This window comes from Diabrotica undecimpunctata, chromosome 4 (genome assembly GCF_040954645.1).
Source record: "Diabrotica undecimpunctata isolate CICGRU chromosome 4, icDiaUnde3, whole genome shotgun sequence".
In the NCBI taxonomy this organism is placed as follows: Eukaryota; Metazoa; Arthropoda; class Insecta; order Coleoptera; family Chrysomelidae; genus Diabrotica; species Diabrotica undecimpunctata.
The window spans coordinates 93,045,103-93,072,980 of NC_092806.1; the positions used below are offsets into that span (position 1 = coordinate 93,045,103).

Genomic DNA, 27,878 nt, shown 5'->3' on the forward strand with positions numbered 1-27,878 from the left:
AACAAGAACGTGTAGAAAGAGTGATAGAGAAAAATCGAAGTCTGAAATATACCAAACCGAAATTAGGAAAGAAAAATATTATAACTATGAAAAATCAACAAGGCCAACTAGAAACAAGCAAAGCTCACATATCAAACATAGTTGAAAACTTCTATACTGAGTTATACCGCTCAAGAAACGATCCCCCCGACTCTTCAAAGCAAAATCTGAAAAGACAAATAAACGTAAATTCTGAAGTAATGCCCGAAATAAGCGAAGTAGAAATAGAAAATGCAATTAAAGAATTGAAAAGAAATAAAGCACCGGGTAGTGATGGAATTCTGGCAGAAATGTTGAAAGAAGGCGGAGAAGTCATCAGGTACCTAAAAATACTTACAATATTAATACACAAAAAAGGGGACAATACAGATCTGAAAAATTATCGTCCAATATCACTACTATCACAACTTTATAAAACATTCACAAAAATATTTACAAATAGATTGACAACAAAGTTCGATGTATATCAACCAGTAGAGCAAGCCGGATTTAGAAAAGGGTTCAGTACATGTGACCATCTTCACACACTAAAGGTCCTAATAGAAAAAGTTAACGAATACAATTTACCAATCTGTTTAGAATTTATAGACTACGAGAAAGATTTTGACAGCATAGAATTATGGGCTATTGAGGAAGCACTGGTCAACAGCAGAATAGATTCTAGATATAGGATATTAATACATAATATATATCAACACGCTGAAATGGTAGTCACGATGGATAACGGAATGAAAACGAGGCCAATAAAAATCAACCGAGGAGTAAGACAGGAAGACACCATATCTCCAAAACTATTTACTGCCGCACTTGAAGACATCTTTAAATCACTAAATTGGGAAACGAAGGGACTATCGATAAACGGAAAGTATTTAAACCATCTAAGATATGCAGATGACGTAGTACTAATAGCCGACAGCTGGAAAGAACTGAAGACGATGATCGATGAGCTTCATACGGAATCCATAAAAAAAGGACTGAAAATGAATCTGAGTAAAACTAAGCTAATGTCGAATAAAGATGATCAACCGACGATAACCATCCAAGGAACAAAAGTCTAACATGTAGAAGAATACATATATCTGGGTCAGAATATCAAGGTAAACAAAGAAAACCAAACTACCGAAATAAGCAGACGAGTAAGAATGGAATGGGCCGCATTTGGAAAACTCTCATACATACTGAAAGACAAAAAGATACCCCAAAACCTTCGAACCAAAGTGTTCGATTCTCGTATCCTTCCCGTTCTCACTTACGGAGCTCAAACCTGGACATTCACAAAAAAGAACATGGACAAGATTCGAAAAACTCAGCGAGCCATGGAACGACAGATGCTTGGTATCTCACTAATAGATCGGCAAACGAACGAAGCAATCCGGAACAAAACAAAAATAAAGGACGCCGCGAAACAAGCAGCTAAATTAAAATGGAAATGGGCTGGACGCAACGAACGTCTCGAAGATGGTAGATGGAACAAAGAAGTCGGAAACTGGCGACCGTACGATGCGAAGAGACCAAGAGGAAGACCTCAAATGCGCTGGAGCGACGATATCAAAAGAGTCGCAGGACCAATGTGGAAACGCCTAGCACACAACAGGGATGAATGGCGAGAAAAAACATTTGGTACCTGGAATATGGAAAGTAGGTATGAGCAAGATGTTGGATATATGTGCAAGATGGAGCAAAATGTTCAAAGAAAAATTTTTAATATTTTCTTTTAATTTATTTATGAACTTTTAAATTAAAAGAAAATATTGTAACGAAATAGCCCATCTCCGATACGTCATAATTCCTAGAAGGACGAATCTAGAAAACGTAAGAATCGGCATGTCAATAGCGCCCGTCCTTCGGACGGGAGACAATTAGAGGTGGGACAACGCCAGAATGTTCTCGAAAAGTAACTTTATTATATATATATGTAACGTTGTTAGGAGTGAGTTAGTTGATAAGAGAGTACCGAACTGTAAAGTTATAAATAAATATATGTATATAAATTCGAACCGCTCGTTTTATTTAATCACGCTACAGTGGTGTTACGGTGTGAGATTTGCAAATAAATTCAGCAGTGATTTTTGAAAAAAACTTTTGAACTTTTGTACTAAAAAGTACGTGTGTGCCTGACAAAGATGCTGCTAGTAGAACTTTCAGTAAAACAGTTGCGTGAGCAACTAGAAGAACGCGATGAAGACTGCAGCGGGTCCAAAAAGATACTTCAAGAACGACTGAAGACTGTTCTCAACAAGAATGGAGAAGACCCAGAGACATTCCAGTTCCAGTCAGCAGAAGAAGCAGTTTTAATGAAAATAAAAAATGTCTCGCAAATGATAGAAGAATCTTCTAAAAAAAATGATGAAAGATTCAATGAAACGTCTCAAATGATAGAAGAATCTTCTCGAAAGAATGACGAAAGATTCAATGAAACGTCTCAAATAATAGAAGAATCTTCTAAAAAAAATGATGATAAATTAGAGAACGTTTCCAAAAGATTCGATGAGAAATTCGAAAATGTATCTCGAAGATTCGACGAGAAATTTGAAAATGTTTCTCAAATGATGGAAGAAACTTCTAAAAAGAACAATGAAAAATTTGAAGAAGTTTCTAAAACATTTGATAAAGTAGAAGAGAAGATCAAACAGTTAGAGAGCATGATAACTAATACAAAAGTGCTACCACCAGTTAATACAATAGCCTTAGATCCGGTAGTGAAAGAAGAATCACCTAGAGACGAAACGACACATAATATGAGATTCAAATTGCCACCATTTGATGGAAAGTCTTCTTGGTCCATATACCTTAGACAATTTGAAGCTATTGCGACAGCCAATTATTGGACAGAACAAGAAAAAGCTGTTTCCTTGACTGCTGATTTACGAGGTGATGCTGCAGATATCCTAAGATCGATTCCTAAGGGTCAAGAAAAATATTACCAGACCTTGTTCACTCGACTAGACAAACGTTACGGAGATGCCCATCTACAACAAGTCTACAAGGCGCAACTAAGAAGTAGAATTCAACGAGCAAGTGAAAATTTACAAGAGTTTGAAGCAGATGTTGCTCGTATAGTGCGGTTGGCTTATCCGGAAGTACCAGATAACATTTTGGAAGAAATTGCTGTAGATACCTTCGTCAATGGGTTAAAAGAAAGTGAATTACAGAAAGCTTTACGACTAGCAAGACCAAAAGTTCTGGATGAAGCGCTCGCTATTGCCTTGGAACATGAAACAGCTAGTCAAACTTCACGGAGCCATCGAGTAAGAACCATCGAAGAAGGCGACGAACCAAACGATGAACGTCTGGAAGAAATGGTACGAAAAGTAGTTCGTAACACGATGCCGAAGAGACGCGAGCCCAGATGTTGGAATTGCGGTGACGTAGGTCATATTCGCCGTAATTGCAAGAAAATGATACAGCAGTCGGAAAACTAGAACGGGTCGACAACAAGGGGCAACTGCCGACCTCGAGAAACACAGCCCCCATAGTAACTGTGAACTTTACGTCCTCAGGTGGAATTCATAGCTTGTACATAGAGGGTCGTATCAATAATAAATGTAGATCGTTTTTGGTAGATACAGGTGCAACGAGAACTATTGCACGGCCAGAAGTAGTACGAGGCCATCTTAAATTATTGCCTGCAACAGTAAAGCTTAGAACAGCAACTGGTGAGATAATTAATACATATGGCGAGGCTAATATGTCAGTATCCATTGGCCAGACCACAGTGAAACATACAGTATTAATTGCAGAGATCTCCGATGAGTTCATATTGGGGATGGATTTACTAAGGAAAGTTGGGGCTGTATTGAATGTCAAAGATGGAGTTCTCGAGATCAGTGGTGAAGAGTTGCCGTTTCATGAAGACAAAGAAGATGTTATCAGCTTAATAACTACTTGTGACGTAACAATACCCGGTAATAGTGAGAAAATTTTGATGACCAGACCTGATGGTTACTGCCGAGAGGGAAGTTTAAGGATGGTCGAAGATGTGAATAATGCCGAGTTCCTAACGGCAAAAGCTTTGGTGAGAATTCGAGATGTCGTTCCTGTAAGAGTTATGAATTTAAAGGGAACTGCTATTAAGTTAAGTAAAAGAACTTTGATCGGACAGTGTGTTCCCGTGGCTTCGATTTGTTCCATGAATACTAATGAGAAACCGTCGAAATCTAAGTATCCAAAGGAGCTTGTTGAGACGATGATTAAAACGTGCCAAGATCTTGATGATGAACGAACTAAAAAAGTGAAGTCTATGCTGATAGAATTTCAAGATGTTTTTGCCATGGATAAGAAGGATAATGGCAAAACAAGCATAGTAAAGCATAAAATTAATACCGGAGACGCTCAGCCAATCAGACAACAACCTAGACGACTTCCATTTTCGAAAAGAGATGAAGCCGAAGACATCATCAAAGATATGAACAAACAAGGGGTAATTGAACCATCAAACAGTCCATGGACATCACCTGTAGTCCTAGTAAAGAAGAAAGATGGTTCAACACGTTTTTGTATTGACTACCGACAGCTCAATGCAGTAACTAAAAAAGATAGTTATCCTTTGCCCAGAATAGACGATACTTTGGATACACTTTCTGGTTCTCGTTGTTTCTCCACACTCGATCTGAAAAGTGGATATTGGCAAGTAGACATGGAGCCAGCTGATCGTGAAAAAACCGCATTCTCGATAGGATCAGGGCTTTGGCAGTTCACAGTTATGCCCTTTGGTTTATGTAATGCCCCGGCCACATTTGAAAGATTAATGGATGCAGTTTTAAGAGGTCTAACATGGAAAACATGCCTGGTTTATTTGGATGATGTAATTGTAGTTGGAAGATCCTTCGATGAACATGCCAATAATCTAACAGAAGTCTTTCAACGATTGCGGGCAGCGAATCTGAAGTTGAGTCCGAAGAAATGTCACTTGTTTCGACGAGAAGTGAAGTACTTGGGACATATTGTAGCAAGTAATGGTGTAACAGCTGATCCTGAAAAACTTGCAGCAATTAAGGATTGGCCAGTACCAAGAGATAAACACGAAATTAGAAGTTTTCTTGGCCTATGTACATATTACCGCCGTTTTGTCAAAGGATTTGCCAATATCTCCAAGCCATTAACAAAGTTGACAGAAGAAGGCAAAGAATATACATGGAGCGAAGAGTGTCAAAGAGCTTTTGAACACTTACAAATGGCTCTGATCAGCGCACCGATTTTAAGCTACCCTAGACAGGCAGGAAAATTTGTGTTGGACACCGATGCAAGCAACAGTGCAATAGGAGCTGTTCTTTCCCAAATCCAAGATGGGCAGGAGAAAGTCATCGCTTACTTTAGCAAAGTCTTGTCAAAACCAGAAAGAAACTATTGCGTTACCAGAAGAGAATTGCTAGGCGTAGTGAAGGCTTGTGAGCATTTCCATAAATACTTGTATGGCAGAAAGTTTCTTCTTCGCACGGATCACGCTGCTCTAAAATGGCTCCTACAATTTCGTAATCCAGAGGGTCAGATGGCAAGATGGTTAGAACGATTACAAGAATATGATTACGAGATCGAACACAGGGCTGGCAGAGTTCATTCAAATGCTGATGCCCTTTCGAGACGGCCGTGCAGTGCAAATTGTAATCACTGTCTTAAATTAGAAGAACGACTTTGCCCCGTGGGACGAACCACCGTCATTAATGAGCAATGGCAGCCTCAACAGCTACAAGACGCTCAAGCAGATGATCCATGTATAAAAAGAGTATTGGATTGGATGCGTCGAAGTGAGAGACCTTCTTGGCAAGACATTAGTGCATGTAGTCCAGAAGTCAAGTGTTACTGGAGCCAATGGAATTGCCTAGTGCTGAAAGATGATCTTCTGTATAGAACCTTTGAGAACGATGATGGTACAGAAACTAAGCTTCAGTTAATTGTACCTAAAAGCAAAGTGTCAGAAGTATTGCGTCAGTTGCATGACGGTGCATCAGGTGGACACTTTGGTATCACGAAGACTCTGCAAAAGGTTCGAGAACGGTTCTATTGGGTGAACTGTAAAGATGATGTAAGAAGATGGTGCCGGAAATGTGAACTGTGTGCAACCAGTAATGGTCCAGCTGGTAAAAAGAGGGCACCCATGAGACAGTACAATGTTGGTAGTCCTATGGAAAGAGTAGCAATCGACATTGCAGGTCCACTTCCAGAGACAAATGATGGAAATAAATATATCCTGGTAGCCATGGATTATTTTACGAAATGGACTGAGGCTTATGCGATACCAAATCAAGAAGCTGCTACCGTTGCAGAGGTACTTGTTAAAGAATTCTTTAGCCGATTTGGTGTTCCTTTGGAGATCCACTCCGACCAAGGGCGAAACTTCGAGTCAACCCTTTTCCAAAACGTTTGTAAATTGATTGGTGTCAATACGACCAGAACGACACCCCTGCATCCTCAATCAGACGGAATGGTGGAGAGAATGAACCGAACAATGGGTAAACACCTATCCAAGGTTGTATCAGAACATCAAAGAGATTGGGACCAGCATATTCATTTATTCCTAATGGCCTACCGCTCGGCCGTGAATGAAACTACAGGCCAGACTCCAACCTGCCTGATGTTAGGTCGTGAAGTTCGTTTGCCCTGCGACCTAGAGTTTGGCTGCAGACCTTCCGAAGAACATGTTGCAAGCGAAGATTATGTCGACCGCCTGAAGTTAAGAATGAACAACATTCATGAACTTGCCCGACAACACATCCAGATAGCCAGTGACAGAATGAAAGATCAATATGATTCTCGATGTAAGAGTGAAAGCTATGAAGTAGGTGATCTTGTTTGGCTTTATAATCCACAACGTCGTCGAGGCTTGTCTCCCAAACTGCAAAGACAATGGGAAGGTCCATATGAAATTAAAAAGAAAATAAATGACGTAATATTCCGAATTAAGAAGTTGCCGAAAGGTAAACCAAAAGTAGTTCACATAAATCGTCTTGCACCATATGCTGGCTCAAATGAAACAGAAGAAGCACGAACCCTTCAACATGAGATCAAAGATGACCGGCGACCAAGCTTTAATGAATTTATGTCAAATTACGCAGAGAGAAAGAGTGCTAGATTCGGCGTGACCACAGAAGTTCAGCAGGATCTTTTTAGTGTTCCGCATAACGTCTCTCTAGCCCACTGTGTTGCCCAAGATCTTGAGATGACTAACGGAATCTCATCCGTATTTTATAAGAAATTCGGTCGTTTGGACGAGTTAAAAAACCAGCAACCTAAAGTTGGAAGAGTACTGAGATTAGAAGATGGTTCTCGATCTTTGCTGTATATGGTGAGCAGGAAGTCGTATAAAGACAGGGCAAGCTACGAGGATATATGGCGTGCTCTAACTAATTTGAAGAGAATTGTGTGCAATTACGACATCAAGAATTTGGCCTTACCCAAGATAGGCCATGCACTAGATAATCTGGACTGGAAGATTGTCAGAAGCATGCTTGAAGTGATCTTCCGAGAAACCGGCGTACGAATTACTGTGTGTTGCATTAACCCGATGAGATCGTATCCTTCAAAGTCAGTAGACTGTTATTTCTTTCTAAAGGGTTCATGCAGAGCTGGAGAGTCCTGTAGATTCCGCCATCCTGTGCCTACATATAGAGTTGCTGATCGGGACGATCGGATTTAAGAGGGGAGCAGTGTAACGAAATAGCCCATCTCCGATACGTCATAATTCCTAGAAGGACGAATCTAGAAAACGTAAGAATCGGCATGTCAATAGCGCCCGTCCTTCGGACGGGAGACAATTAGAGGTGGGACAACGCCAGAATGTTCTCGAAAAGTAACTTTATTATATATATGTAACGTTGTTAGGAGTGAGTTAGTTGATAAGAGAATACCGAACTGTAAAGTTATAAATAAATATATGTATATAAATTCGAACCGCTCGTTTTATTTAATCACGCTACAATATTAAACATTTTACAGACTTTTTCTCTGAACATTTTGCCCCATTTACAAACTTCCCAGTAACCCATTAACACTCTGACTTTATGGTTTACTTAAGATACATAAGGAGGGCATTCCTATTCATCCAGTTGTTAGTTTCATAAACACTCCAGTTTCCATTTTATCAAAATTTATCCTGAATCTTATTAACAACATGACGAACTTTACCCCTCGTTTCTCAATCAAAAACACTAGTCATCTAGTGAATAACCTACAACAGATAAATCTTCGCCCCAACACTACTATGCTTTTATTTGATGTCAGCAATTAATTCATTTCTGTCCCTAAACAAGAAACAATTAATCAGGTTCACTCTTTTCTTAGAGCCAATTCCATCACCTTGTCTACTACTAACTCCATTGTCCAACTATTAAAAACTTGCTTAGATCAAGATTTCTTTCATTTCAACAATAAATATTGCAGACAACCTGATGGCTTAGCCATGGGTAGATATCTCTCTCATCTATTAGCTGATGTATTTATGGATCATTTAGAATCCACACAGATCATGAAAAACCTGAAATACTCCACTGGTTTCTCTAACTTAACCGAACTATACTTTTCTAAAATTATCCAAATCCACCACAACATCAAGTTCACCATATCCCAATCAATTAACTTTCTTGATCTCGCCATCACCAGATTAAATGACCATTTCGACTTCAGTATCTATAGGAAACCCACACAGACTGACCATTTAATATCCTTCTCTTCAAATCACATGTTACATAAATTGAAACCATTATACTCAGTCGAACTATAACAAAGAATTTAATACATTCCGACAAACAGCAGTCAATAACGGATATGATCACATCATCAATACACTCATCCATAGAAGATGTCTTAAAACCTTACAAGAGACTGCGTTCCTAGATAACTTACCCCTAAACTTAATTATGGTTCACTACCATATCATCATCAGAGTCTTTCTGGAGATATTCGAAATCTCGTTAGTTCAGTTGACAACATACACATTTCATAAAGTACCCAATAATTTGGGCCAGTGTCTATCTAATTCTAAAGACACCATCAATTATATGAATCGTAGTGGTGTTTGTAAACTAAAATGTTCAGATTGTGATGCTCTACATATAGAATTTTTCATATAAAAATTATTGCACGTCATTCAAGATTTACGACGTCAGAACCCCACAGCGTTGCCAAAACATCGGAATAGTTAGTAAGTGAGGAATTTTTAAAATGTCAACTATTTGTCAACTGTTATCTTAACAGTAAATACACTTAGTTTTAAGACTACTGCAAAACACTAAAATTGTAGCATTTGAAAATCCCTTGGATATGTATTGAAATCCCCTCGTATTTGTTAAATATCAAAGAATAATCTTAGTGTATTTCATTTCCCATTCGTTACAAGTTCAAACACCGAATCTTTCAACTTTCTTTTATTTGCGTCGCTAGAGATAATGTAAACCATTTTTAGAGTTGTTTATATTTCACAAGATGCGTATTTTGTCGGTATTCTTTGATCGAAGCCTCTTTTAGGATATTCTGCGTTTCAAATAAATATTCCAGTTTATATGTTTTGTTTATGACAAGATTGTGCGAATGAATTTTAAAGATAATTTCGTCATTCTTACTTGAGTCGCTGTAAAAAACAGTCGGCTTAGATCTGGATCCAAATTTATTCGTCGAATTTGTAAAGTTTTCTGTTTCTGCTCCTTTTCATGGAAATTGTAGCAGTGTGAAGTATGTGTAGTTACAGAGGAGGTTAAAAACGTATTTAAGAGATTTGTGCCGCCTGCTGCAATTCTGATGTTTCAGTTAAATGTTTTTTTTAAGAAGTCCAGTCTAAAGTTGCATAAGTGCTTCTTCAATCTCGCTGTTTTGTTCCTGAAGTAGTTTGTTTAGTTCCAGAATTTTAGTGTAAAACCCCAGTGAAGTCCAGGTAACTTTTTTGTGTTTAAATTTAAAGTAAAGACAGACATTTTTTTAAATATATTGCTTTCATTAAAATTTAAAAAATTATAATATTCATAATTGTAAATTTTAGTATTTGACTTTGGCTGTCATTTTAATTTTTCTGTTTTAAATTTAATGTTAACATAAGACAGCTAGCTTTTCTATTTTTTTTGACTTTAGTTTGTTATATTTTTAAAGAAGGTTAACCTCCAAGCAATTTTGTAAGTTTTGTAGCAACAGAGTTTGTAAACGGCTAGGACACATGTAAGTTTTTTTGTTATTCTTGCACTCTGTAACTATTAATCTATATAATATAGTATTTTGTGTCATTATTTTTATAACTGTTTGTGGTAAGACACAATAAATGTAAAATTTTTTTAAACATTTTGTTTATTTTTTTTAACTAACCCTTTTTATTTGGATCAGCGTCCAATACACATCTAAACAAACTTGAAATTCAAAAAAATAAATGCCTGAGATTATGCCTAGGTTATTTAAAATCCACTCCAGTCCAAATAATGGAAAATGAAGCGGTGGAACCTCCATTGCATTGACGCCGCCAATTTCTTAGCGACAAATTCACAGTCCGAATTATGTCCAAAAATTGTAAATACCTTCAAGATCTTAATGAGCTATCAGTTTTAGACCTCACCCATAGGTACTGGAGAACTAAAAAATCTATACCTTTGGTAGAAAGCTATCTAAGTACGGTAAAATATAACGATATTCTCTATAAAAGCCAAATTCCGCCCTACTACGGTGAAATGGCAAAAACACTATTTTCTAGAAAGGTTAGGATATGTTACTTAAACTCACATTTACTCCCAAATATGTTTGATATAATTATTAAAGAAAAATGGACAAATTATCAGTACATTTTTACTGATGGGTCAAAAGATGCAAATGGAACGGGCTGTGCAATGTTCCACGAAAATAAAAATTACCATCACCAGTATAGCTTACCCAGTGAATGCTCAATATACACAGCAGAAATGATGGCAATAATGTTTGCTCTTCAGTATGTAGTACTGAATCCGACTAGCAACTATGTTATATTTACTGACAGTAAAAGCGTGGTCGATAGATTTAACAACATTCAAACAGTTAAACAAATAAACCACATTGAACTGGAAATTCTTAAAATGCAATTTTGTAAGTTTTGTAGCAACAGAGTTTGTAAACGGCTAGGACACATGTAAGTTTTTTTGTTATTCTTGTACTCTGTAACTATTAATCTATATCATATAGTATTTTGTGTCATTATTTTTATAACTGTTTGTGGTAAGACACAATAAACGTAAAATTTTTTTAAACATTTTGTTTATTTTTTTTAACTAACCCTTTTTTGAGTTTCATTTGAAAAAGATATGTTTTGTATTTCTAATAATTATTTCCCTAGTTGCAACTAGTTGTTGTAATAGTTATAATTAGGCACCTCGAAGTGGCGTCCTTTTTAAATTACTAGAGGTGTTTCCTGTTTTCTTTCTGTGTTTTGTTTTATTTGTCCCAAGAGATTCATGACCTTTTGTTTCATATTTTTGTAGTTGCCCCAATCCAAACCCCTTGCCATTTACTTATCCACGAACCCAGCTCTCCAAACAAACCCTGAGTGCCGTTCGCACAAGTATCGATTATTTTGCTTACCCTATCTCCGCCCCAATAATTTCTGTTCCCAATCTTCTATTCCTTATAATCTTACCCTATGGTAGGCAAAACATTTCGTTACAAAATAGCGCCCAACGTGTGAGGCTTTTGAATATCCCTGCACCATAAGTTGTCTTAACAAAGTAAGACAGATTCCTTTCCCCTCAAGCCATATATCTTTTTTTCATTTTTCCCTAGTTTCTTTCATTTATATGAAACCCCCTTTTTCTTTGAATAGTGTCCCAGTGTCTCACAAACAGTAATTGTTTATGTATTGTATATCAACATATGTATTGTTGTATATTAATATATGTATTGTTGTTTTTTTTATGTAATGTACTGTAGAAATGTTTGTATATGTACTATGATTTATATGTTTTGGAAATGAAAGCAAATATTTTGAGATTGAATATTTAAATATGAATTTTAAATGAAGATTTGATATTAAAATGAGTTTTAAAAGTTAATTAACAGTAGCAATTAATACCGTTATTTTTTGCATTTATTTTTAATTGATCTTTACAGAATAATCGGTTTTTGTAATTTTGTTGGTTCGGTAATTTTGAGTAAATGTGTGTATTGTTCTAGTGACTTTTGTTTGAGCTGTGTATTTGTGTTTTGCTCTTTGCCCCAGCTGTGTAGTTGTGTAGTGGTGTCCCCCCATTTTTTTAACGAGTTCCCCTTTGCCCTTTTTGTTTGTTTCCTAATTAACCATCTTTGACGGTGTCTTTGATGCCACGGGTTACTAGGAGATTCTGAACGAGAATTAGTCCCTTGTCTCCCCTGTGCCCCATTTGTTTCCTAATTAACCATCTCTGACGGTGTTTTTTATGCCACGGGTTAGTAGGAGATTGTGAACGAGAAGTAGTACCCTGTGTCCCCTTTTATGTTCCCTTTCTTGTATCTGAATGACCACAAGTGTAATACTCGTGATCAGAGGAGTGAGTCAGAACAAAAATTGTCTATTTTGTGTCATTTTGTGTAGCTCACTCATAGGTCAAATTTTCAATATTATTAGTTGTTTTGTCCCCCCTGTATGCGCAGTTCATTAAGTCAGTATTTGTATCCCCCCTGTATGTGTAGTTCATTGAGTTTGTTTTGTTTTGAACCATTTTTTTTTTCAGTTATGTTGTGTATTTGCTTTCATCCAATATTTTGACTATATTAAACTCTGAGCAACATCTGCCTTGAAGTCATATAAAGACAGCTGTTGTTTTTTAGGAATTCCACAGTCATCGCTAGCTCGCCTATACATAAGCCAAGCAATTATGACGCTCATGTCCATTAGATGAAAAAATATTCTAAGATAATATTTTCTGGACCGAATCTTTGTTCGGTAAAGTGCCAAGAGAGAATCTATCAAATCCACTCCCCCCATAAATTTATTATATAAAATAATAATACTGGGGCATTTTATTGTTATACTTTCCTTTTTTTTACGGTCGTACCTCTGGACAGTCGTTTCAGGAGAAGCACTGGCAAATGTACTTAGCAATGTCACTGCCTTATTGTCATACCATTTGACTACTCTGAGTGTTGTGCTGTTATGGACAGCAACCTTTTCCACACAACTCCCTCGACCTTGCTTCATTAGCACTTTATCTGCTGGCAGCTTGTTTTCGGGAACCCTGTTTGTACGAACTGTACCCAAACTCTGGATGCCATTTTCAGATAATTTTATTTGCAACTCAGTACTGCAAAACCAATTGTCATAAAATAGCAAAAAGTTTTGGTTTTTTGGTATGCGTTCAGCTAAGCGAATAACAACATTACTGCTGGCACTTATATCTGGTAAATCATCTGGTTGCTTCTGAGCTCCACAATAAACCTCAAAATCATATACTATGCCGCTCGCACCTGCAAGACAAAATAATTTGTAACCCCATTTCTTTGGCTTTTTGGGATTATATTGCTTTAGTCCGCTACGTCCTTTAAAGGGAATAATTTGCTCGTCGACAGATAAATGTTGCTCTATTGGTATGGACTTCATATTGTGCCTTATGATTTTAATCACGTTTCTTATTTTGAACAAACGATCTTGCGGATTTGATGGTAGTTGATGATTATCAGCAAAATGGAAATTTTGTTTTATTTGCTCAAATCTTCGAAACGGCATTACATCAGCCACTTGAGAAATTCTACAAGCATTACTCCAATACCCTCTAGTACCTGGTACCGATATTAGTGACATATAGAAACATGCTCCTAAAAACTGTTCCAGATCTTTTGAATCCATAGAAAAGTTTCCAGATATATCTGTTTGTGTAGCATACAAATTTGATTGCTCCACTATATAATCTAACAAAGCTTTATCAACTAATTTATAAAAATATTGGACGGGAGTTTTCACTTCTGTTTCATCATGTAGGTGGGCACCCCAATGAGGCGTTTGAGCTGCCTCATTCTTTGAATTTGTCCATTTCAAAACTATTTTCTTTTTTCCATAATTTGAACAAATGGGAATTTGATTATTTGTTAGGTCTGATAGAGGTAGCGGTCGGTCTTCATCATCAGAAGAATCCGCTTGCTGACCCAATTGCTCACCTTCGACTGTTTCATCATCACTACTAGATGAATCTAGAAACAAGAATTTACTAAAAAAGTTGCAATATGCAGGAAAAAAACTTACCTTGTAACATATCTGGTAGATAAGTTTCATCTGTTATGCTATCATCGCTGCTATAATCAAGATCGCTGTCAATATCTGGTAAAAGTATATTTGTTTCCTTTTGTTTGCCATAAAAACGTGTTGGATCCATGATCAAAATAAAAATACCGAAAAATGCAGTCACTATTGCACAGTGTATATTTGAATATACAGTTGTAAAATATGCACTACTTCTTCTCACGAGTCGAAGATTGAAACACAAAACACACCTTGCTATTCAAAAGACTTTACAAGACTAAATACTAAATTTTATTTCTATTTTTACCTGCGTAAAACCCCACAAATAATTCACTGAAGTGGGCGCTCCTCCTAGCAACGTCATTAGACAACCTCCTCGATGTTGCCATTTTTTTTTATCGCTGTTATTTGGAATTTCTATAGAAAACCTACATAATACAGTTGCTGCGACATGTATTTTAGAATATACAATGACCAATTTTGTTTTAAGCTCGATATAAAGCAATATAGACCAGAGATAATATTTGTATATTTAAATATACATGGTACCATAGAGGGTTAAGTCATGTCTACCCCAAGTTTAACTGCTACTATTTCCATTTTATTTTCCAATTCTATGTTCTAATTTCCAATTTCTTTCTAGTCGTATTTTTAATTTTGTGAATCAAATAATACGTATTTGATTTAGAATGACATAATCATTCATTGCTTACATGCGAGTTTCTTATTGTCCGTGTTTTAAATGTGAACGATATTAGTTTGTTTATTCCCAGTTCGTCTTAAGTAAACATCCCATAAATGAGAGAAATGAATTTTGTTTATGTCCATAAATTATTTCGTGTGCAAACGCTGGCTTTCCTTTAAGTGTTTATAAGTCATTTATTTCATCTTTCTTTTTGTTGCGTTTTTAAAATCAGCTGAGATATTTTGATGACCCAATTTCCGTACGAAAATATAGGTCAAGTATTTTCGTGAGAGAAATAAAGATTTCTTTCTTTTTATTTTTGAATGTTTTAAATCGATATGTTTTGTCCTTGTCCAGATAGATATACAAGAGTTGTAATAGACTTTCCTATTTCAATAGTCCAGGTAATGTGATGAAAATTTTTTAATCCCCAAAAAAGAAAATGTTTCCTGTTTTACAGTCCATGTTTCGTCCGTGTTGTCTTTTGCTTTATAAGTAATAGGAAATAATGATACGACTTCGCTTATCCATGGCTAAGGCCGATTTGTTAGTGACATAGAGCGGAAGTATTGTTATGTCTCTTTTATCAGTTAGTCCCGTGTTTCCTCGTGTTTTCCCTGTTAATTTTCTGTGTTATAATAAGTAGGAGGAAATAATGATACGACTTCGTGTATTCCTGGCTAAGGCCGATTTGTTGAGAATATATAGCGGAAGTATTGTTGTGTTCTTCTGTCAGTTAGTTTTGTGTCTTTCCGTGTCTTTCTGTGGTCAGCTGTTGTAGTAGAGGTATGTTGATGGTAGTGTGTAACGATGTTCTGATCGTTTAACAGTTCGAACCGTGGGAGCGTCAATATTTGCGCATCCACTTCTACAACGAGACGACGAAGTGGGATTCAGAGCGGCTATTTAAGGCGTGTGAGTAGCGGAATTAGACAGTCTTGTAGCTAGCGCTCTAGGCTCCCTGACTCGCCGGTGTAGTGAACCTGCGAGCCAACCCGGACAGAGAGATTTCCGTATTGAGGATCGTACTCTGTCCTTAACCAAGCGGAACCCATCGGTATTGTGTATTGAACATTACCGTGGGTCTGCACAGCCGAATATTTTATTTGCGAGTGCGTTCGGAGCTCCCGCTGAATTGAAGCGGAAACGAGTATAAGTCTGCGTATGATCGATTTTACCTATTTCATTTCTTTATTAGTAATAATTAATTTCTTTTCTTTTATAGACGTTCGCCGGGGAGTTCATTCATCGCGGGACCCAGACGGAGACGTAGAATTCACTTCATTTTTATTTATTGTATCTACGGCGTAGAATTCATTTTATTTTATTTATTGTATATATGCTAAATTAATAGATTTATTTTGTATTTCAACTTGTGTTTTACTGAGTCTGCCGCCCCGAAAGAGCTACCCATCGCAAGTGGAATGTATCAGATTGTGGTTTGATTATTGTGTTTTTGAAATATCATGTAGGACGTACAGGCACGTGACCTGGATTTGTGTATCCTTGGATATTTCTGTTGTTGAGTAAGACTGCGTTTACAGCAGTATCCCCTTTCCGTGAATTTTTAGAAGGGATAAGCCTTTCTAAGTGTTGATGTAAGACTATTGGCTAAGGCTCAATAGCATTCCTTCTTGTTGTGTTGTGTTGTGATGAGTGTTCATGATTTGGCAGAAGCGGAGATACAAATACTTGCATTGTCCATTGTGACGCTTTGACATGCTGAGGTGAAAGTACCTGACCACCGCTTATCGTGAAAATATTGTGTATGTCGACTGTGAGACCACGTTCGTGAAACATCTGAAATATTTCTAGTACTACCGTTGAATGACCCACTAAGAATTCCCCAGTCTTATTGTATTGTATTCAATTATTATCCGTGAAATGATGAGGTTTATTTCTTGATGTTGTCCCTTTATTCCCTTCCCCAAACTATGTCTTTGACCTTATTAGTTGTCACCAGAGGAACGGCTAGGGCGATGAGTTTTGGATTCGTCCGCCAGGTGACCTGTTGAACTTTTAAGGAAGATAAGCATTAGTTTTCGCCTGTTGTATATATATTCTTCTTCTTTACCCTTCTTGCCATTGAGTTTGAAATTTGTGTACCCAGTTAGAAGTTTGATTAATGATAACGGACTGTAATATTTTTTTTGTCCCTTTGGAAGAATGTAGTGATGTTTCTGTTCTTTTGAAGTGTTGTCGTAACTTTTTGTTTTCTTTGGAAGACTGTTACGATTTTTTTGTTTGTTTTGGAAATATTAGTTTGAGACTGAACTATTTGTGTATCGATTATGGCTTGTATGCCATGTACCCCTTTTCTTCTTCTTTTCCAAGATTGTGCATTAACGTTTTGGATTTATTTTCTTCTTTTGTCCTTTTGGGAGTTTCCTGACTTGGAAATTTTTCGCTTTGATCGATCCCGGAGGATATTCCTATGGAACTATTGGCCATCCTGTTTTCTTCTAGTTGTGTAGTTTGATTTTCAACCAGTAGTTGAAAAATCATTGGTTGACTGTTGTAGTCCAGTTTATTATTGTTGATGCTATTTTGGTTATCTACCTAGTGGATAACCATAGCGAAGCTTGCTTAAGCTGTGTTGTTGGCCACCCGCCTTTGTTGAGCTGGAAGAACCCCTCTTTTCGCTCCCAGAAACTTCGACACTGGTCTGTTCCACTTTTTTGGTTAGGGTAGAGCCATGTTCATAGAAATCTGCCATTGTGTCGTTGTGCTTAAGAGCCAAAGAACTGTACCTGGTGCCGATTCATCAAATCGAGCATCCAGTTTTATTTTTTAATGTAATTATGTTAGTACCATAAACAGTTATGATGAATAGTCTTTGATTATGATTTTTGTATGTCCTTTTTTTGTTTTGTTTGATTCCCTGAAGTCATGATGCACTGTTGCAATAGTTAGAACATGCTACTGTTGTTCCAACCTGGATTCTGTTTGCCCTAAACGAAAACTTTTCCTGTTTGTCCAGTTTTCGCTCTTATGTGGGGGTATTGTAGCATTTGAAAATCCGTTGGATATGTATTGAAATCCCCTCGTATTTGTTAAATTTCAAAGAATAATCTTAGTGTATTTCATTTCCCATTCGTTACAAGTTAAAACACCGAATCTTTCAACTTCCTTTTATTTGCGTCGCTAGAGATAATGTAAACCATTTTTAGAGTTGTTTATATTTCACAAGATGCGTATTTTGGCGGTATTCTTTGATCGAAGCCTCTTTTAGGATATTCTGCGTTTCAAATAAATATTCCAGTTTATATGTTTTGTTTATGGCAAGATTGTGCGAATGAATTTTAAAGATAATTTCGTCATTCTTACTTGAGTCGCTGTAAAAAACAGTCGGCTTAGATCTGGATCCAAATTTATTCGTCGAATTTGTAAAGTTTTCTATTTCTGTCCCTTTTCATGGAAATTGTAGCAGTGTGAAGTATGTGTAGTTACAGAGGAGGTTAAAAAAGTATTTAAGAGATTTGTGTCGCCTGCAGCAAATCTGATGTTCCAGTTTTCTGTTTTTTTTTTAAGGAGTCCAGTCTAAAGTTGCATAACTTTTTTGTGTTTAAATTTAAAGTAAAGACAGACATTTTTTTAAATATATTGCTTTCATTAAAATTTAAAAAATTATAATATTCATAATTGTAAATTTTAGTATTTGACTTTGGCTGTCATTTTAATTTTTCTGTTTTAAATTTAATGTTAACATAAGACAGCTAGCTTTTCTATTTTTTTTGACTTTAGTTTGTTATATTTTTAAAGAAGGTTAACCTCCAAGCAATTTTGTAAGTTTTGTAGCAACAGAGTTTGTAAACGGCTAGGACACATGTAAGTTTTTTTGTTATTCTTGCACTCTGTAACTATTAATCTATATAATATAGTATTTTGTGTCATTATTTTTATAACTGTTTGTGGTAAGACACAATAAATGTAAAATTTTTTTAAACATTTTGTTTATTTTTTTTAACTAACCCTTTTTATTTGGATCAGCGTCCAATACACATCTAAACAAACTTGAAATTCAAAAAAATAAATGCCTGAGATTATGCCTAGGTTATTTAAAATCCACTCCAGTCCAAATAATGGAAAATGAAGCGGTGGAACCTCCATTGCATTTACGCCGCCAATTTCTTAGCGACAAATTCACAGTCCGAATTATGTCCAAAAATTGTAAATACCTTCAAGATCTTAATGAGCTATCAGTTTTAGACCTCACCCATAGGTACTGGAGAACTAAAAAATCTATACCTTTGGTAGAAAGCTATCTAAGTACGGTAAAATATAACGATATTCTCTATAAAAGCCAAATTCCGCCCTACTACGGTGAAATGGCAAAAACACTATTTTCTAGAAAGGTTAGGATATGTTACTTAAACTCACATTTACTCCCAAATATGTTTGATATAATTATTAAAGAAAAATGGACAAATTATCAGTACATTTTTACTGATGGGTCAAAAGATGCAAATGGAACGGGCTGTGCAATGTTCCACGAAAATAAAAATTACCATCACCAGTATAGCTTACCCAGTGAATGCTCAATATACACAGCAGAAATGATGGCAATAATGTTTGCTCTTCAGTATGTAGTACTGAATCCGACTAGCAACTATGTTATATTTACTGACAGTAAAAGCGTGGTCGATAGATTTAACAACATTCAAACAGTTAAACAAATAAACCACATTGAACTGGAAATTCTTAAAATTCTTTATGAAACTATACAATTAGGATTAAATGTAATAATTACATGGATCAAGGGCCATTCGGGAATAAAAGGCAATGAGATCGTTGACAATTTGGCTAAATCAGCATACATGCTTGGAGAAAAAGTAAACAGAAATTTAATTCCAGCGACAGATATTGACACCGTTAGTAGACAAAAACTTAAAAATAATTGGCATTTACATTACAGAGAATGTAAGACTGGCTTAAACTTTTATCATTGTAACACTAGGATACCCTCCATAAGATAGTTCTACACAGAATCTAATCGACATTTTATAAAGACCATTAATCGGCTGAGAGCAAATCATGCTCTTACGCCATCTTACATGCATGGAATCGGCTTATCAAATACTCCCAATTGTACTTGTGGTAAAATAGGCGATCTAACACATATTATATTAGAATGTGATTTACAAATTATTAATATAAACGAACTTTATAAGGAATTAATAAATTCTAAGTGTTGTTTTCCAACAAACCTTAATCTTTTAATATTTTCAAATAATATGGAAATTCTTCATTGCATTTACAAACATGTTAAAATATGTAAATATAAGTTGTAAATAGTATATAGGCGTAATCTGTTAATATGGTTTGAAAAGAAAAACAAAAAAAAAAAACAAAAAAAAAGTAAAAAAGTAAAAAAAGTAAAAAGTAAAACAAATTAAAAAACAACATAAAAGAATTAAGAAAATAGAAATAGAACGAAAAACAAAAAAATAAATCCAAAAAAAAAGAACAAAAAAAGCAAAAAACAAAAAAAAAATCAAAACAGCAACAAAACAAAACAAAAAAAAAGAAAAGAAAAAAAACAAAATAAAAATATATCAAAACAAAATGTATGTACCTATCCATAAAAATATTAGCTATATGTAGTACTAACATTTGACTATGAATCTGCAATCAATAATAATTGAAATTCAGTCGATTTTAACAATAAACACAAACAAGTCTGGCTAATTGGCTCTGCCAAAGCCATTTTTCAGAAAAAAAAAAAAAAAACTAACCCTTTTTTGAGTTTCATTTGAAAAATATATGTTCTGTATTTCTAATAATTATTTCCCTAGTTGCAACTAGTTGTTGTAATAGTTATAATTAGGCACCTCGAAGTGGCGTCCTTTTTAAATTACTAGAGGTGTTTCCTGTTTCCTTTCTGTGGTTTTTTTTATTTGTCCCAAGAGATTCATGACCTTTTGTTTCATATTTTTGTAGTTGCCCCAATCCAAACCCCTTGCCTTTTACTTATCTACGACCCCAGCTCTCCAAACAAACCCTAAGTGCTGTTCGCACAAGTATCGATTATTTTGCTTGCCCTATCCGCCCCAATCTTCTACCCCTTATAATCTTACCCTATGGTAGGCAAAATATTTTCGTTACAAAATACATAAGAAAACATTTTAATACAAAATTATATATTCTAAATTTTAAACTTACCTCTTTTAGAGCATTAATAGTAAAAACGTCCCGACATTATTTCTTGTTCAAAATAATCTATCTTACATGAAAGCTTATCAGCTTTCTACAGACTATTTAGTTGTTTTGGCATAGCACAATTACAATACACAACAATAATTAGTTTTCAAAGCTATTAATCTAAATTTAATATGTATTTATAAATACAATGTATTAATATATAATATATTATGATCAAATTACTTACTCTAAAAAAGCGGCAACACTTTACACAATTTTGCCACACGCTGAACTGTCATTAAAATTATTATTTTGTGGAATATTAGACTTAAAGAGTTATTTCATAAAATTTATATTATTAATAATAACAAATGTTTTTGGTTATTTAATCAATAATAATTCTTAAATATCCAATATAATGATGATTACATTTTTCTGATTATTATACCATGTTGACGTCTATGAAAGATCGAGCAGTTCCATATGGGTTTCGTATTATTAGCTGTGTTAGGAAAGTTTGAACTCTAAGGTTGACGTTCTAGAAATTTTAAATATAAGTGACGTCACTTTATATAAATTGTGACGTGCAACGTTTTTACTTTGAAAAATGGTATAGGAAGAACCTGTAGATCACCGTCTTCGCGCTCTTTAAAGCACACAAAATGAGAAAACACTTTTCTCATTTTCCCATTTTCTCTCAACACACCAAAAAAGAAAAATCACTTCCATTTTCTCCCAACATTTGAAAGAACATAATCACACTCTCAATATCCCAGATGACGTATATCTGATTCACAATATTCCCCAAAAAAACTTTCTAAAACTCGACTTATATAAAGACTTGAAAATTATCAAAGAAAAGCAGAGAAGTTCAAACTATGTTAATCGAAATGTCTCGTTAAATCGTGACGTTTTCCTTCTCTATCGACAACTATTCTCATGACCCATATACTCTACAACTTCTCTACATCCATACCCCACTTCTTCTTTTGCTATTCCTGTTTCTCAGTCCCCATCAAGCCAATATTTCTAAATGTATTTAACTAATTCATCACCCCCAATCTTTTTTAGTATATTTTAAACTTTACCTCTGACCCTTATGTTCAATGTTCTTTCTTCACTTATCAATACTCTATAAGCAGATTCAGATCAAATAATTCTATCCCCCTTTAGAAACAGTTAATAACCACACAATAAGATTAAAGGTCTTACTCTTCCCTATTTTCTTTTATAGTATAGTCCCTTTTTCCTTACCTATACATGCTTTTCTTAGGTTATGGTTACGGACCTCTTGAGATCTCAGTCTCTTATTCGGTTATTTTTCCTCTCACAATAACAATATAACACCACAAATTGTAATTTTACCCAAATAGAGTCACCCTTCACACATCAATTTTGTTGGTTTTCCATATTTTTGATAACATACATTATTTCTTCTTTCATCTTTCTATATGATAAATAATACATTATTATTTAATCAACTCTATCCATCCATCTAATATTCATAAACCTAGAACTAGACACCTTATATTTCTCAGGTACCAAACGTTGTTTTTAACATGTAGGGCCTTATTATTACTTAAGTTCACAACAAAACCTCTCATCCTATAACCGACATTCATAATTTTAGCTAAATAGGGCCATGTTTCATTCTTTAATTTTGTTGATGCGGCAACCTTGGGTACCAATTAAGAGCCAACAACCTGGAGGTTCCGACTTTGTCGGTAAGAGCCGAAAAGGTACGATTATCCAAACCGTTGTGAACTTAACTAGGGGGTACTTGAATTACTGGTGTTATTTAAATATGTAAATATATACGGTATAAAAAAATTAAAAATATTGATCATTTATATAAGACTGATCTTTATATGAGACTGACTTATATTTATATAAGACTGATCTCAAACTTATATCTCCAACAAAAAGCAACAGTACGATTAGAAAATGAATTCTTCACAGTCGAAAAAGGAGTTAGACAGAGTTGCATATTGTCACCGGTATTATTTAACATATCCTCTGAAAACATCTTTAGACAGGCCTTGGACGAATCAGAAGATGGGATTGCTATAAATGGCCAACTTATAAACAATATTAGATATGCAGACGATACAGTGTTGGTGGCAGATAGTGCGTAGGGGCTCCAAAGGATGATTGATAACATCGTAGAAACATGTAACAAATACGGCCGAAAACTTAATTGCAAGAAGACAAAAATAATGATCATTAGTAAGGACACCAACATAAACGCTCAAATTACAATAGCCGATACACCGTTAGAAAGAGTGAAAAAAATATGCTATTTGGGCTGCAATATTAAGGGTACTTGGGATCACAGCTACGAAATAAAAACTCGTATTGAAAAAGCCAGAAGCTCTTGTAACAGCCTTAGGAAGATTCTCTGCAACTTATCTTTAAGTATCAATATACGCATAAGAATTCTTAGATGTTACGTTTTTAGTGTCCTCCTATATGGAGTAGAAAGCTGGAACCGTACAGAAGATGCCATAAAACGATTAGAGGCATTTGAAATGTGGTTCTACCGACGTATGTTGAGGGTCTCATATATACACGACACAAGTAACATAACTATTCTCCAGAGGCTAAGAAAAGAAAGAAATTATTAACACCATAAAAAACAGAAAATTGGCTAACTTCGGCCACATCATGCGTAATGATAAATGCCGACTTCTACAGTTGATTCTACAAGGCAAGATTGTATATCCTGGCTGGCCAATCTTAGGAAGTGGACTGGTCTAACGTCAACTGATCTATTTCGAGCTGCTTTTTTTTTTTTAACATCCAATGTTAAATTAAATGGCCAAATATATGGCCTAGGAGGACAAATTCGTTAAACTTCCCGTGCTCGAATCGGTATCAATAAAGTGTTATGATCATTTCGGCCTAGCCCAGCCTCATCAGACACTTTGGGCTGATACAAATTCAAACTCGGAAAGTCCAACGAATGTCTCCCAAAACTTCAATACAACAGTAGTTAGCTACAAAGGCGCCACCTGCTTTGGCGGCCGTGAACGAAAACGATATGATAATATCGTTTTCTGTATCCTCTGCGCTATGCGAAATGTGTAAAAGATATAATCTTTTAGCGAAAGCCGCTATCGCTTTATTAAATTAAATGGCCAAATATATGGCCTAGGAGGACAAATTCGTCAAACTTCCCGTGCTCGAATCGGTATCAATAAAGTGTTATGATCATTTCGGCCTAGCCCAGCCTCATCAGACACTTTGGGCTGATGAGGCTGGGCTAGGCCGAAATGATCATAATAATAAAGCGATAGCGGCTTTCGCTAAAAGATTATATCTTTTAAACATCCAATGTTTATTGCAATCTGTCTCAATCCAAACAATGAGCAATATGTATAATTGATGTACAATAACATAGTGGGAAGCTGCCCAGTGGCGAGCACCCAGGTAAGACATAATATAAATATAATCTATGATATAACAATTAATTTAAACTTCAACTTAACAAAGTTTAATACAGATAAATATCACTGAAACACATATGAGTATTACAAGACTAAAAAAAAACAAATTAAGAATGTTATTTCACCGCATCATGAGACTATGCTCTGTTTCTCCTGATTTACTAGAGGTCCAAAGGGTCTGGTCGTTTTAATCTTCTTACGTGTGAAATGTTGAGCAGATCCGTGGCCAGCGGATTTGGATGGCAGGATAGTCTGGTCTTGTATACAGAGTTTACAGCAGATATTGCTTCGCTAACTGTTGGTAACTGTAAATCGTGGTGTAATCTGTGGTTCATGATATACCAACGGGCATTACAGATCTGGCGCAGTACTTTCGATTGGAAACGTTGAAGTTTTTGTATGTTGGTATTACTTGGTGTACCCCAGATTTGTGCTGCATATTGCCATACCGGTTTTAAAATACATTTATATATCAGAAGTTTGTTCTCCAGGCTAAGATTTGATTTTCGACTCATGTACCAATACATTTTCCTGTAGATTAAGCTGAGTTGAAGGCGTTTCTTCCAGATGTGGAAGCCCCAATTAAGTTTGCTATCCAAATGGATTCCTAAGTATTTAACAACGGTATTAACTGGTAGTGGAGTGTTGTTTAATAGAAACTGGTAGCGCGACACCTTTTTTTACAGTAAACGTTATTTGTGTTGATTTTAAACTGTTAACTTGGACTCGTCACAGTTTAAGCCAGCTCTCTAGTTTAAGTAGGTGATTTTGTAATACCTGGGATGCTTCAGTTGCTGTACAATTTGAAGCCATGATAACTGTGTCATCGGCATATGTAGCGATTGTTTTATCGGTCGTCGTTGGGAGATCTGATGTGTATATTAAGTAGAGGGTGGGTCCTAGTATGCTTCCTTGTGGAACTCCGGAACAAATTGGAAACAGGTTAGTGATTTCCCCACCTCTTTTGACTTGAAAGAATCGATCTGTCAGGTAGGATCTTGTGTGCTTCACCAGCTGTCGGAAAGTTCCTATTTTCCGGAAACACGTCATCGCGCTTCCTCCTGTCAACTCAACGTAGTCTTCTTATTCGTTATCGTTCACAGCAGATTGCAATACACTAATTACTGGGTATGCAACCAGTTTAACAATTTTCAGAATGTAATTATTTTCTATCTTAGGTCGGGGACTGAAAATTGCTGCACAGCCCCTCCCTAAGAGGGAAAACGGTGCGCCAATTTTTCTACGTAATATACCGAACAAAATTCAGAAATTGACTGTAAGTACAGCAATAAGTAACGGAATTGCATGTAAAATCATAGAGACAAAACGAAAAGTGTAGACTACTTTGATTTCTAGGTAATCGTGACGGACAGCATACATACTAACGGGAAATCGATAACGTAACAAAAGTTATAGACAATTGAGAAGACAAATAAGAAAGAAAAGAAACATTCGGTAAACGTAAACGTAACGGCAAACTTCAGATGAGTATGCTAAAAGTGTGCCGTTAAGGCAACAGACAGAACAACTTAGACATCACTACTGCATCGGACAAAATACCGTATTCTCGCAGCTCGCAGCCAATAAAAACCAATACATACGTAAAATCCATGTAGATCCCGAGATGCATATTATTTTATCGTTATAAATAAAAAAGTTATAGTAGTTTATAGTTAAGATGTTCGTTACAAAGTGGGGATTTAATTTGTTTATAAGAGTTTTAAATAAAATTGAGCCGTAAACGTTGGCAGTTTGGTAAATGGAAGTTATAGAACCATTTAAAACGAAAGTTTTCACGTCAAAAATTGACATAGAAACATTTACCAAAACTTAAAATGTATGTTTTGGGTTGTTCTATAACCTGAATAACCAGATTTTCAAATTTTATAGTTTTATTTTGATTAAATCTCTTATAAACAAATTAATTTGTAACTTTTTAGTGAAATTTTTAATATTTAAGTAAGTAATAATTGTTACAACTGTTTTATTTATAAATACAGATAAAGTAGTTTTGCAAAATATTTTTAAAGCTGGTACAATTATATTCAAAATAAATGGTTTTGAAATTTAATCACACGTATGAAAGCTGAGATACTTGGAAAAGCCCCTTCGAATGCCTATTTTATAACTGTTTTCACGAAATTTGTATAACTCCGGTTCTAACAATCGGATCAAAGCGTATTTATCAAACGACATTTTGTTGATTTTCTCAAAAGGAACAATTCTCCTTCTGGTAAAATAAAATATCTCTAATAGTTTAGGGGATACAATCATTTAAACGATTAAATTATTAATAAAAATTTATTTGACAGGTTTTCAGCCTGGTACCGAGGGGATATAAAAGTGCATCCCTGGTGTTAAGTACGGACCTGCTCGCGCACATCGTACTCTACCAATTGAGCGACTGCGTCCCGATTCAACCCGATCGAACCGAACGCGCACCATCGAGAGTGGGTTGCTTACGCCGAGATGAACAGAGAATGACGACACCCCCGCTTGGATGAAGATAGTTTTAAATTATATTTAAGTTATTATTATACAGTTAGTTTGTTGTTTATAGTGTTTGTTTAATCAATTTATACGTGAAATTCTCAAAATCTTTCGCCACACGCTCTTCCACCTGGCGCCTAGAGTATAAACACGTTATGTAAAATAATTTTATTTTAATAATATCAAAACAACGACGAATTACTCAGAAACCGGAAACAAGAGATTAACGGTCCGTTTAAGCTACGGTTATGGGATCTTACAGACCCGATCATTTAAGCGAATGAGTTGTTTATTGAAGTGATAAAGTGGGAGGTCAATATAGAACAGAATATAGATGGCTACACTATTTTGAGAGGAGAGAAAATTTGCTACGTTTTATTTGTATAGGCCTGCGGATCTATTCGGATATTCAATGAACGCTTTAATTAATGTGGTAGTACTTATTTTAGGATAGCACTGATGATGGAATAGTTATTCCGAAAACGTTCTATGATGTAGCCTGATAGGGTTTTTATATTAACATACCTTTTATAAAGGAATTTTTTTAAATAAAATTTTTGTAATATGTAATAAAGTATTCTTCTTAAAAGCACTTTGCAAGAATTGTATTTATATTTTCTTACTTTTTCAAATTGTAAACTTTTTCTTTTTTTTGTCTGTAATACAAATTAACTAATACAAATATTGACTTTACTTTGTAACTAACATGTAATGAAACACCTTTTTTTGCTCAGCAGTATTTTTTTCATAACGACCCAGATGTGCATTAACTGGTTAGTTAAATTGGAACAATAGGATGTGGTTAATATGATTCTGAATGTGAATTGATATGGTTCTGAAAAGTCACTAATATATATATATATATATATATATATATATATATTGTGGAAGTTCCCGAAGTGAAATGAAATGTGAAATGTCAAAATAAGCG

General features: G+C 35.4%; 1 protein-coding gene across 1 annotated transcript in view; it reads right to left on the bottom strand.

Moving 5' to 3' along the window:
- PolE1 (DNA polymerase epsilon catalytic subunit 1) overlaps positions 1–27,878 on the bottom strand; it is a 323,060-nt gene that overhangs the window by 142,124 nt on the left and 153,058 nt on the right. The window lies entirely within an intron of this gene.